The sequence below is a fragment of the Vombatus ursinus genome, unplaced genomic scaffold, assembly GCF_900497805.2.
Source record: "Vombatus ursinus unplaced genomic scaffold, bare-nosed wombat genome assembly UNPS02014848.1, whole genome shotgun sequence".
Taxonomy (NCBI): Eukaryota; Metazoa; Chordata; class Mammalia; order Diprotodontia; family Vombatidae; genus Vombatus; species Vombatus ursinus.
Window position 1 is genome coordinate 8,008,187 of NW_020954626.1, and position 11,247 is coordinate 8,019,433.

The 11,247-nt window shown below is 40.1% G+C and overlaps 1 protein-coding gene across 9 annotated transcripts in view; it reads right to left on the reverse strand.

Annotated features, from left to right (window-relative positions):
• Positions 1–10,962, reverse strand: part of ZNF280D (zinc finger protein 280D) — a 146,174-nt gene extending 135,212 nt beyond the window's left edge. For 7 of the 9 annotated variants that reach the window (XR_003567195.1, XR_003567194.1, XM_027840825.1 and 4 more), the window contains exons 1-3: positions 10,814–10,962; positions 9,841–10,000; positions 8,342–8,462 (exon numbers count right to left, since the gene is read on the reverse strand). The gene's annotated coding sequence lies outside the window, so the exon portion shown is untranslated. The remainder of the gene's footprint in view (positions 1–8,341; positions 8,463–9,840; positions 10,001–10,813) is intronic. The other 2 variants (XM_027840822.1, XM_027840821.1) reach the window with 2 other exon arrangements.
• Between the last annotated feature and the right edge of the window lie 285 nt (positions 10,963–11,247).

The window sequence follows — 11,247 nt, forward strand, 5'->3', positions numbered from 1 at the left end:
GGGTCTTAAGGCTTTTAAAACAAAATACTGCAAAGTTAACTTTCGTATATTGGTTTTAGAAAGTTAATATACTAATAATAATAGATTGCCATTAGAAGGTATTTTCTGAAGTGACAGGTCTCAGGTGTCTTAAAATCTGTTTAGAGAAGTCTGAACTGTTCCTTTTTCCTCTCATTAAATTTCCCCCTAGCAAGCCTTAATGCTGTGCTTTAAATATCTCTGAGCCTGTCTTCTCATCTGTAAAGTATGAATAACAATACGATCACTACCTACCCTCAAAGAGCTGTTACGTGAAAAAAAATTTTTATGAAGTCTTTATAAAAATTTTTTTAAAAAATTAAAAAAAAAATACCTGTAGTTCAATTACTTTGCCAACAGGTGGCATGCTCATATACAAGTAAAACCAGTGAATGAGAAAGTACAGGCAGCAAAAAATAAAATGGAAGTTCAGTTCTATTGAAAGAAGTATAACAAAGTAGGAAAAGATGGAAATGACATTTATATTTCTCTTCCTCAAATTTAATCCAATTCTGATTGTGAATGACATATTCCAAAAAGTTATTACAGAATTCTCAGAAAGTATTTTTAAAAACTGCTCTATCTCAAAAACAGGATCTTGATATGCTTTTTTTTTAAATTGAGAATTATTTTCAATATAATTGGCTTCCTTTGGAAACCCATGTATTTCATGCATTTAAAAACATTCCAGAAGGTGAGAGAATTCAGGACTCAATTTTTTTTTTTAAAAATTAATGTACAAATCCAACTACTACCACTTAGGTTTGCTAATCCACTGGAAGTTTTCAAACAATGGCTGATGGCTGTGTGTCAAAGATATTCATACTTTTGGTGTGGGGTGGAGACCTCAGAGGTTTGAAACCTCTTCTAATTCACTAACTCCATGAATTCATCTGTCATTCGAGGCAGAAGAGGTATCCCTTTCCCCAAAGGATTCCTCATCTGGATTCACATAAACTAGATACATTCTTGGTGTATCATGACTCCAAAGACAGAGGATCAGACTGGCTTTTAAAAAATTCTCTGGCTTAGGATGTCTCCTCTCCCAGAATTTCAGGGGGAAAAGAAAACAAAAATGAACAAACAAGAATTTAAAAAAACAAAAAACAAAAAAACCCCAAAAACCCAAACATTGTTCTCAGAAAGCATCTAAAGGATTCACCAAAATGCCAAAAGGATCCACAACACAAAAAAGTTAAGACCCCTTGATGATTTAACAGAGAAGAGTAAAAACACTGCTTGTACCCTGCTATGTGGTAATTCATTCAGTCATGTCAAGATTCCAAAAGCAGAGAAAAGAAGAGTTACAGCTGAAGCAGCAACAGGGAAGTGGAGGGAGGGAGAAGGGAGCATAAAGGGAAATAGGGAGAAAGGAGGCCAAAGGTCATACTTCTCTCTAAAAACAAAAAACTGGAGGTATTATGCTTTATGGAAAATTTGCATATAGGGACTTACAACCAAGATTTTATAATCTTATTTCATAAAAAAGGTTTGAACATCAGTCTAAAAATTATGCCTCTAGAGCTTGAAATTAACCTTTACACAGGGGCCTATTTACACAGGAGCAGGTGTCTGAGAAGACCTGTTGAACACGCACAGTTCCCCCCTTGAAACATCAAACCCAATTCGGCAAGATAAATTTTAACTGTCTCTCTCCAACTCTAGGGTGCTTGGGGTCCTCAAGATCTTTTGGTGACTGAACTGGTGGAAGGCTATGGAGTTCTAACATTGCTACTCTGAGACTTAACAGGCCCAACCTTCCACTGAACCAAGTCCTAATTTCAATGTACTAACAATGTACCTAGTGGAATATTGATAAACTCTGCATAGAATAAGTCATCTTGCACAGGGTTCTGTCAATACCATTTAAATATAGTTGATGACACATTCTTCATTTTGGTAGAAAGAAGGGAAAACTACAGATACATAACATTCCATACAAACACTTCCAGACATAGTCGATTTGTCAGTGTAAGACTTGCTTAATTCTAATTCTTTTTAAAGGACAGCACATTGAGGGTGGGGAGTATATTGAAAAAATTACAATGATGTAAAAAACAAAATGATTATCAATAAAAATGTTTTAAAAGGTCTGATTGATGAGCACCAGCTCATTCCAACACCTCAACATATCTGGCTACTATTCCATTTTGTATTCAAAAAAGATCACCAAAAGCCTCCTAGGACTCCTGGGTAAACTCTGACCAATAGCTTTTTTCCCCCCTTTTTTTACGGTGACACAACTGGGGTTAAGTAACTTGCCCAGGGTCACAAAGTGAGTGTCAAGTGTTTGAGGCTGAATTTGAACTGAGGTCCTACTGACTCCAAGACCTGAGCTTGATCCACTGGGCCACCTAGCTGACTGACCCTGACCAGTAGCTTTGTATATGCAATAAGGTCACTAATTTGCAACAACCAGGAAGCTAGGAAGGTTACTCTGGCTCAGTCTGATTAGAATTCTTGGAAGGGGTCCTTATACATTGATGCAGTGAAGAATATATTCATAAATTCTTATTCTGATCAATCCTTAATGTCCTCCCACAAACCATCAAAAGAGAATCCAACCAACATGATGAATTAAGGCTTTCTTGCAGGTCTCTTTACATTTTGTGGGCAATAAGTTGGCCTACCCAACTATTATCCCTCAATCTCCCCTTTAGCACTCACAAAGAAATCAATTTCAATAATGTAATATTCTCACAATAAACCAAAAATATAAATTTAAATTATCAAAACCAAGAGATCTTACTAACTTCACAATTTTCCTTACTTTGTTGCAGTCATGCCTTTATCAATGAAGAATTTATTTCAATTATGCCCTTACTTCAAGGTTAGAAACCTCACCACCAGATTATAAGAGGCAATGATGATTAAGACCTTAGAGATAACTAATTCAAACCCTTACTCCAAGTATCCTCTTAACAACATCTGTGACAGGTGATCATCAATCAAACATGTTTGTGTCTATCATAGGTTAATCAATGTGCTAGGTGCTGGGGATACAAAGAAAAATATGAAATACTCCCTGCCCTCAAGGGATTTACATTATGTTGGGAGAGACACCATGTACACTTAGACGTGTTTACAAAATACAAAAATCTAGACTTTATCATATCACTAAGATACCTCACCATGTCTGGATAACAATATTGTCAATTGCTATGGAGGTCAGGAAACATAAAGTGCAAGAAAAGGCCATAAGATATGCTAATTAACCAATCACTGGTAACCTCGGAGAAAATCGGTTCAACTGAGTGGTGGGGCTGTAAGGCAGGTAACTAAGTAGTAAATGGTTATATGGACAAGATGAATCTAAATAGTTTCCCCAGGAATTCTGCTGTTAAAGAGAAGGGATATAACACAATACTCTGAGAGGATGATGGGATCAAGTGAAGAGTTTTTAAACAAAACAAACATCTGAACATATTTGTGAATAGTAACAAAGGAGTCACTTCATAAGAAAAAATTGAAAATTATGAAAAATATCTTCTTTCTCTGCATCAGTGCAGGGCTTGTTTGCTGTACTGAACAGTAACCCTCACCCCTTTTCTTTTTTATTGTACTACAAAAATTAGTTTCCTGGTAGTGCTGTGAGTTAGAATGTATTTGGAAATGGTGATATAAAGGACAGCAACTAAATTATTTTAAAAATAGGGAGAGAAAGGGGATGATGTAAAGGGTAAACTCCTGAAGAGACTGAAGAAGACAGCATCAAGAGCACAAGTAAAGAAAGGGGTTGGCACTTGCAAAGAGAAACACAATCTATTTACCTCAGTCTAGAGCAAAGAAGGAGAAAGAAGGGAGGACTGTGTTGAAATGATTTAGAGTACAGAAATGCAGAAGAAATTGTGAAGGGCAGATTTAATTTCCAGATAAAGTATTTGGTAAGGCCCTTTCCACAGAAGGGCTGGCGAGACAGGTGGTCTAGGTGGCTTGAAGAGAGAAGTCTGGAACAGATGCTGAGGAGACTAGGATAGTCAACAGGAAATAATAAAAGGATTAGCAAGAACTGGTATGCAGTAACAAAGGCCCAAATGAGTTTACATAACAAATCTGTAGAGGAACTCAGGACACCTATAGCAGCACATGTTTAAGAGCAGAAGACAAATGGTAGAATAATCCAGGGTTGGTGTTTGGACAAGGCAAGACAAGACAGGGGACTGAAGGGTAGAAGACAGTGTGAAGCTGAACTTAAATATCAGGCCAAGATTCTGAAGGATGGAAAGTGAAGCCAAGTGAGAGCTTGGGAAAGTAGGGAGGAGTAGAGTGATTTGAAGTTTTGGTGAGGAGAGTAAATAGGTTTAGGAGGAATTGGCCACAGTGAGTGATTAGAAGGACAGGAGGTTATGGTCAGATAGAAGAATATCAGTTATGGATAGTTAAGGCTGAACACTTTCTAGATGATAACAAGATCAAGGATATCACTAGACTTGCATATAGCTCCAAAAGGGTGAAGTCATGGTAGTTGAGGATGTTAATTAAATGGGAATCAAGTATATTTGAAGGGACATCAACTTCTAAACTGAAGTCTCCCAAGTAAAAGGTAGGTGTTGGAGAAAAGATAAACTGTGCGCCAGGCACTAAACTCCTAAAAAGGAAGACTGACCTCAGGGCCAATAGATAGTAACCATCAGGATACAGATAGAATGAATATGGTGAACAGCAACTGTTTCAAAAGCTGCACAACTGGCAACAGTCATTTGCCCCCAGGTGAATAATCTAGGGCATAGGCCCAGGAAGACTTGCTCACTTTGTACTTTCTTACTTCAGTAAAAGCAGTCTCTTGATTTGAATACTAAGCCTCTGAGTAGACCTTTTGCTTAAGATCAGATTGAACTCAGCCCAAAACAAATTGATTTAGCCCACAGGATCTAGTAGTTATCTGATGGTCAAAGAAATAGCAGCAATACAGATGGCTTTGAGCAGCAATGATAAGCATCAACTCTGACACCAATGCAAATTAAGCTTGTTGCAAGGGCCTCAAGGATGAATGGGTGAGGGGTACCTGGGGTCAGCACCTAACCTTGGTGAGAATGGGGATGAAGAGGCAAGAATTACTGTGACTAGTGACTCTGACTACCCAAGTCACTGAGGCCAAGGAATGGGGGTGGGGTAAGACTGTAGTAGGCAGCTAGTGATATGAATATTGTACAACTGGCTACTCATTCCCAGGTGAATGTTCTGTGGCTCTTACCCTCATGTGGGTAGTGATCTGGAGGGAAAGGGTCTCCCTCTCCAGAAAGCCTAAAGGGTTGTCCAGAGGAACAGATCTGACCAGTTATTAAAAAGGGGGAAAAAATATTACTATGTATCTTTTCTTTTTAAACCTCAGTAAAAATAACTACCCAGTTCAAATACTTTGGCTCTCCGTGTTCCATTTCCACCAGATTAGAAAGATTGGAAAGAATGAAGCTCAAATGAGATGTTACTAAGTGACAGTGACAGGGGAAGAGTTGGGAAGTGAGGAGCAAGAAGCATTCCTACTCCTCCTCATGGCCCAATGTGTTCGGGTATCATAAGGTACATCCAGTACTAGAGAAGGCGGCTAAGGATTCAGTGTTTTCTAGTGGGGAGACAGATTTCTGTGATTATAAGGAGACTGAAGCAACACGAAAAGAACAGGTCTAATATGATGGGCAGTCTTTTTATCAACAGAACCAAAAATTGCATTCAAATCTGATAGTTCTAACTATATGACTTAGATAAAATCAAATGTCTGAAGATGTATAATCACCAATTACAAGTACAAGGGACAGTAAAGTGTAAGACATGCTAATAAAACAGGAAAAATCTTGTCAACAATTCATGTTTTGGATCCTAGATTCAAAAACATGTTAAGTGATAACACTGTCTGATTACAAAACAAGCAGCATTTATAGGAATATATATTAGAATGGCATTTTTTAAATGTTGCAAAATCTACAAGATTTTAGGAGTTCGGTTCAGAAATGCAATTTGAGATGCTACTAATCATATGTCTGCCTCTTGCAACATACTGGCAAGACTTCCTTACCTGCTTTGATTTCCTGCACCTTCCTCAAACATTAAAAAACCTGGTTTAGGCTTAGAAATATCGACAAAGACAAAGCCTTAGAAGCAGCAAAAATTGCTAATAGTAATAGCTGAAAAAGAGAAATTTAGGCTAATTTAATGTTGTAGCTAAGTTGTAATCAACGAGTTTGGGGTTTTATTTCTCCTCTATTTCTTGGCTCCTTTTCTAAAAATGAGGGCTTTCTGGATCAATTTAACTCTGTCCAGGGCAAGTCCAGAGAGTATCTTAATTTTCATTTACTATAATAACACTCTGTCAAGTTCTCTCATAGCATACTGCTCTGTACTCAGTAGCCATTTAACAGATGTTTGATTCTAGCTAAATTCCAGTTTAGAGAAAAGGAAGAATTAAGGGAGAAAATGGGAAAAGGATATGATAGCTCCTTTACTTTTTGTGGTAGCAAAAACCTGGAAACAAAGTAGGTACCCATCAACTGTGGAATCAGTAAAGCATTATTAGTGTGAAGAACTCAAATAATGCCAAGACTTATTAGAACTAATACATAACAGGGGCAACTAGGTGGCAAAGTGGATACAGCACCAGCCCTGGATTCAGGAGGACCTGAATTCAAATCTGGCCTCAGACACATAACACTTATTACTAGCTGTGTGACCCTGGGCAAGTCACTTGACCCCACTGTCTAGACAAAAACAAAAACAAAAAAACCCAAAACCTAATATATAACAAAGTAAACAGAACCCAGAAAACGGTATACACAATAAAATAATGTAAGTTCCTTGAGGGGAGAGATAGTTTCCCTTTACTCTTTGTACCCACAGTACCACAGGGTTAAGCTTTATTGTAAGGTGATTAATAAATGCATGCTGATTAAGTGAATGACAACAATGCAAATTGGAAGTACAAAAAAATGAAACTGAATGGCATCATAATAATCATGACCAAGGTTGACCCCAGAGAAGAACTGAGAAAAAAGCATCTTGTTCTCATTGCAGAATGGGGCCTCTGGGTATAGAATATTGCATACACTGTCATATTCTACAGCTATTTGTTGATTTGCTGACCCACTTTTTCCCCCTCTTTAAAAAAAAATCTGTCAAAAGGATTGCTTCCTGAGCAAAAGAAAATAAAGGGATCTATTTGGAAACGAATTATGTAAAAACAAAAGGGATCAATGAAAATAAACTTTTAAAATAAAATACATGATACCTTCTACCAATCCTTCCCTAACTGGGTTTAAATTATTTCTTTTCCATTACTAATTACTTACAGAGAGGATGGATGTTAATTGTTTCATTGTCAGGCCTAAAAGAATGAGACGAGATTTCTCAGGATATATCACTTTAAATAAAATTCCCTTGCAACAAATAATAATTTAGTTTCTACTAATTCAATTATAGTAAGTATATATACTAATTCAAGTATAGTAATTACCTATACTACTATACCTTTATTCTAAAATACATGCAAAGTATTTAAGGGAAGAAAGGTAAAGAAGACCATGAGATTAAAAACAACATAATTACTCCTGACCTGGACAAAGTCCAATGTTTATAATTAGTCTCTTATTCATGCTTTTCCTCAAAGTTCTTTACAATCATTATTTTTATAGTACCTTCAATAAGAATATTATTCTCATTTTACATGAATAAATTTTCTTAGAAAGGGAACGATTTACCCAAGGTCATACCAGAAGACAACAAGAAAGCAAGATACTACCTCATTTAGATATCTTACATCAACTTTCCTCCATTATAAAACTGTGACACACAAAACATACTTAGGCAAATAAGTAAAAATTCTCTGTAAATTAAAAACAAAATGATTATTAATTTTATACTAAAAGATTAAGATAACTTATATACGAATCCAATAAATTTCAATTAATGTTTATGAAATGAGTACTATATTTAAGGCATTATGATGAGTGTTGAGAATACAAAGATAAAAAAGGAAATAAGCCAGCCCTCAAAGAGTACAAGAATGTAACCCAAGCAAGGAGGTTCCACTATCAGCCAAGAGAGTCAAGCACATGCCAAGCAATGTCCAGAGGCCAATAGGAAACTTTGGAGAGATAAGTACTCACTGTAAAAGAAAGATTCTATGAGGGATACAGAAAGTATAATTTCTTCCTTTATTAATAAAGAAATATTAAGTGTGATTAATTCTATTATACTATCTATGGCAGAAAAATGGACTCAGGTTTTTTTTAAAGGTTTCTTAAAGGTTGAAGTATAAGTTTTTTGCTTAACCTGTTAACCAAAAAAACTGAAACATCCCTTCCCCAAGCATTCCAATTAATAAAGGTTTTACCTTCAAAAGAATTGTTGGAGGTGAAGTATAGAGATAAACACAAGGAGAGAATATTTCTAGCAGAATACTCCAAAAATCTTGAGAAATAGTTTTTTGAGGACAACTTCTACTGATTGGAGATCTAATGAGGATGGTATGGTAAAAGAAAAAACAATGACAATTGGCTGTAAGAGATGCTGTTTTGGGATATATGAATATAATTTCTGAGTAAGACAGCCTTGCAAACAAACCTTGTAATAAAAAGCCTGATTACCCAAATAAAATGAGAAACACTTCTTTTTAGGAGAGCTATTTTGAATAGAATTAATCTAGCATGTTTGAACATGCATTCTGTCTAAAATAGATATAGTCTTCCTGAGTAATGACAAAAGTATTTGATTTCAATTAAAAACATAAATTCTCTTTAAATTCTCCTGTGAAATTACCAAAGAGACTATAGAAAAAAAAACAGTAATACACCACAGGGAGCACATACATACAATATGTTCACGACAACATTTCTGATGTCTAAAAAAAAGCTTTTTCCCCTTACAATTAAAATAAAACTTCTAATATCTATAGTTTTTTTTTAAATTTCCAAAGTAGATTACATATTACTTTTAGTTTACAGCCTGTGACCCTCAAATCTAGTCTCTTCACTGACCAACGTGTAAGTAAACAGATTTGCTGAGTTGGGGAGAGGGAGGATTCCCCTTTTACAAAAGAAATCTCAGGAGTACTGAAATCTGACCTTCCAAATTGGGGGGTGGGGGGTGGGGGGTGGGAGGGAAGAGCTAGACTTAAAATGGACTAGAACTGAGGTTGGCCCCTTATCCTAACACCTTTCCAAACTGGTCCTAACTCTGACATCAGCAACCTATGGGGGTAATTATCAGTGACAGTAAAAGAGTACCAGGCAAAACCTCAAATAAAAATGTTTTTGTCTTGGTTGATCTTTCTTCTCTTTTTCACCCCTCTCTCCCATTCCCGCTAGATGATTCAAACCTCCAATCCTTAGACAGTTGTAATCTCAGCTGCATGGTACACATTTGATTATCTAATTAATTCATACTAAAATGTGACAGACTAAAGTTTGCCCCCCAGAGACTATTTACTTTTAAAAGGTGAACTAAAATACCCAAAAGATAAATATTCAGGCCTATTACTATCTAGCATCTATCACCTCTGTACCCCCAACAAAATGCTGTTCATTTGACCCATTCTCAGCCTAGTAAAACAAAGAGATGTTTCTTAGGGAGAAAGCTTGGGTTGACACATAAAATCCCCTACATATGAAAACAGTAATTCTAATAAAACTCTCTTTAAGCCCTTCCATGGTGGTGGGGGGGGTGAAGGGTACTAAAACCATCAGATTCTTAGGAGCTTACACGCCCAAACTCCAAATTGGACGCCTAATTTTAAAAGTTCCTTTTTTTTTTTTTAAATGGGACCAACCATTGGGCTCTGCCTACACAAGGGCTAGGAAGGCTACTGCTACACAGCACGATCGTCCCTCCTACCTTTTCTTAAAAGCATTAATCGACATAATTTGGGAGACACTCTTTCCATCTCTAGGGGCTAGGAGGATGCTCTCAGAAGGAGGAGGTAGCGTCCTTCTCGCAGCTCACACTGCCAGAAGACTGTGTGCCTAGCTCCACGTTTCCCAACAGGGTATTCTTCCTGAAGACAATAATGGGATGGAGAATGAATCCAACTGCAAGACAGCCGTGAGAAAGGGAGGGGGAGATCTCCTCCGCGGGCGTGGGGGGCTGGGGAGCGTGTTTTCATTCGTGACAGGGGGGGGGGGGGGGGGAAGGGATGGGGGAGGGCCGAGCAGAGGAGTCTGGCAGACGAGGCACTGCTGCTGCTGCTGCTGCTGCTGCTGCTGCTGCAGTCTAGCCTCCGGTCCTCTTTTCTCTTCTCATTACAGACAGGTGGTGGTGGCAGAGGTGGCGGCCGCGGCCGAGGGAAAAGGGGAGGGGAATTCCCCTACACCGCCACCATCCGTACAAAAAGCGTAGGGAGCTCCCCCGGGAGAGGGAGAGGGAGAGGGAGAGGGAGAGAGGGAGCGGAGCGCGCAAGCAAAACCTCCCTCGTAGCCCAGGGAACGGACCCACCCGCACGCGCGCGGGCGAAGTGAAGGCGGAGGAGGCGGAGGCGCCGTCGCGGCGCCTCCATCATCACCGTCTCCGCAGCAGGCCTGCGCGGGCCCCACAGGCCTCTCCGAGCCTCAGTGAGTCCGCTGCGCAGCGGCGGAGATCCCACCCCCGCGCCGCTCCGACCCAAGATGGCGGCCGGCGGCCACCGCCGCGCCGCGCCACCCCACCGTCCTTCCCCTCCCCTCCCTCCCCCCCGGGGGGCTCCACGCGCCCGCCGGACGCCCCCGCTGGGCCCTCAGCCCTCCTCCCGCCCCCCCGGAACCAGGCGGCTCGGGGGCGCGAGGCAGGAGGCCGCGCCGGCGGCACGGCTGAAGGGGAGAGAGGGGGCGCTTACCGTGTGTGGTGCGGGAGTGGCCTTACTGGGGCACTGAGGAGGAGGAGAAAGAGGAGGAGGAAAAGGAGGAGCAGGAAAACACCGCGGCAACTGGGACGACGGCGGCTCCCATAGCGGAGCAGGCGCCTAGGTTGCGGGGAGGGAGGAAGGGAGAGAAGAAGGGAGGGGGGCGGGGGGCTCGCGAACCCGCCGCGTTGCCTCATGGGTAGATTCCAGGTCAGCCCCAGCCAGCCCGGCTCCTTTCTTTCCTGTTAGGGGAGGGTGGAAGAGGGGAGGGAAAGGGAGAGTGGGGGAAGGGCGCCACAGCATGTGCCTTGCTCACTCACCCCTGTTCGAGGCATCCGTTCCCCTGGGACCACTGGGAGGCCAGGCGCTGTCCGATGGGGGGGTTCTAGATCTCTTAGGTAAGATGGAGGTTTTCTCTAATGGGTGCC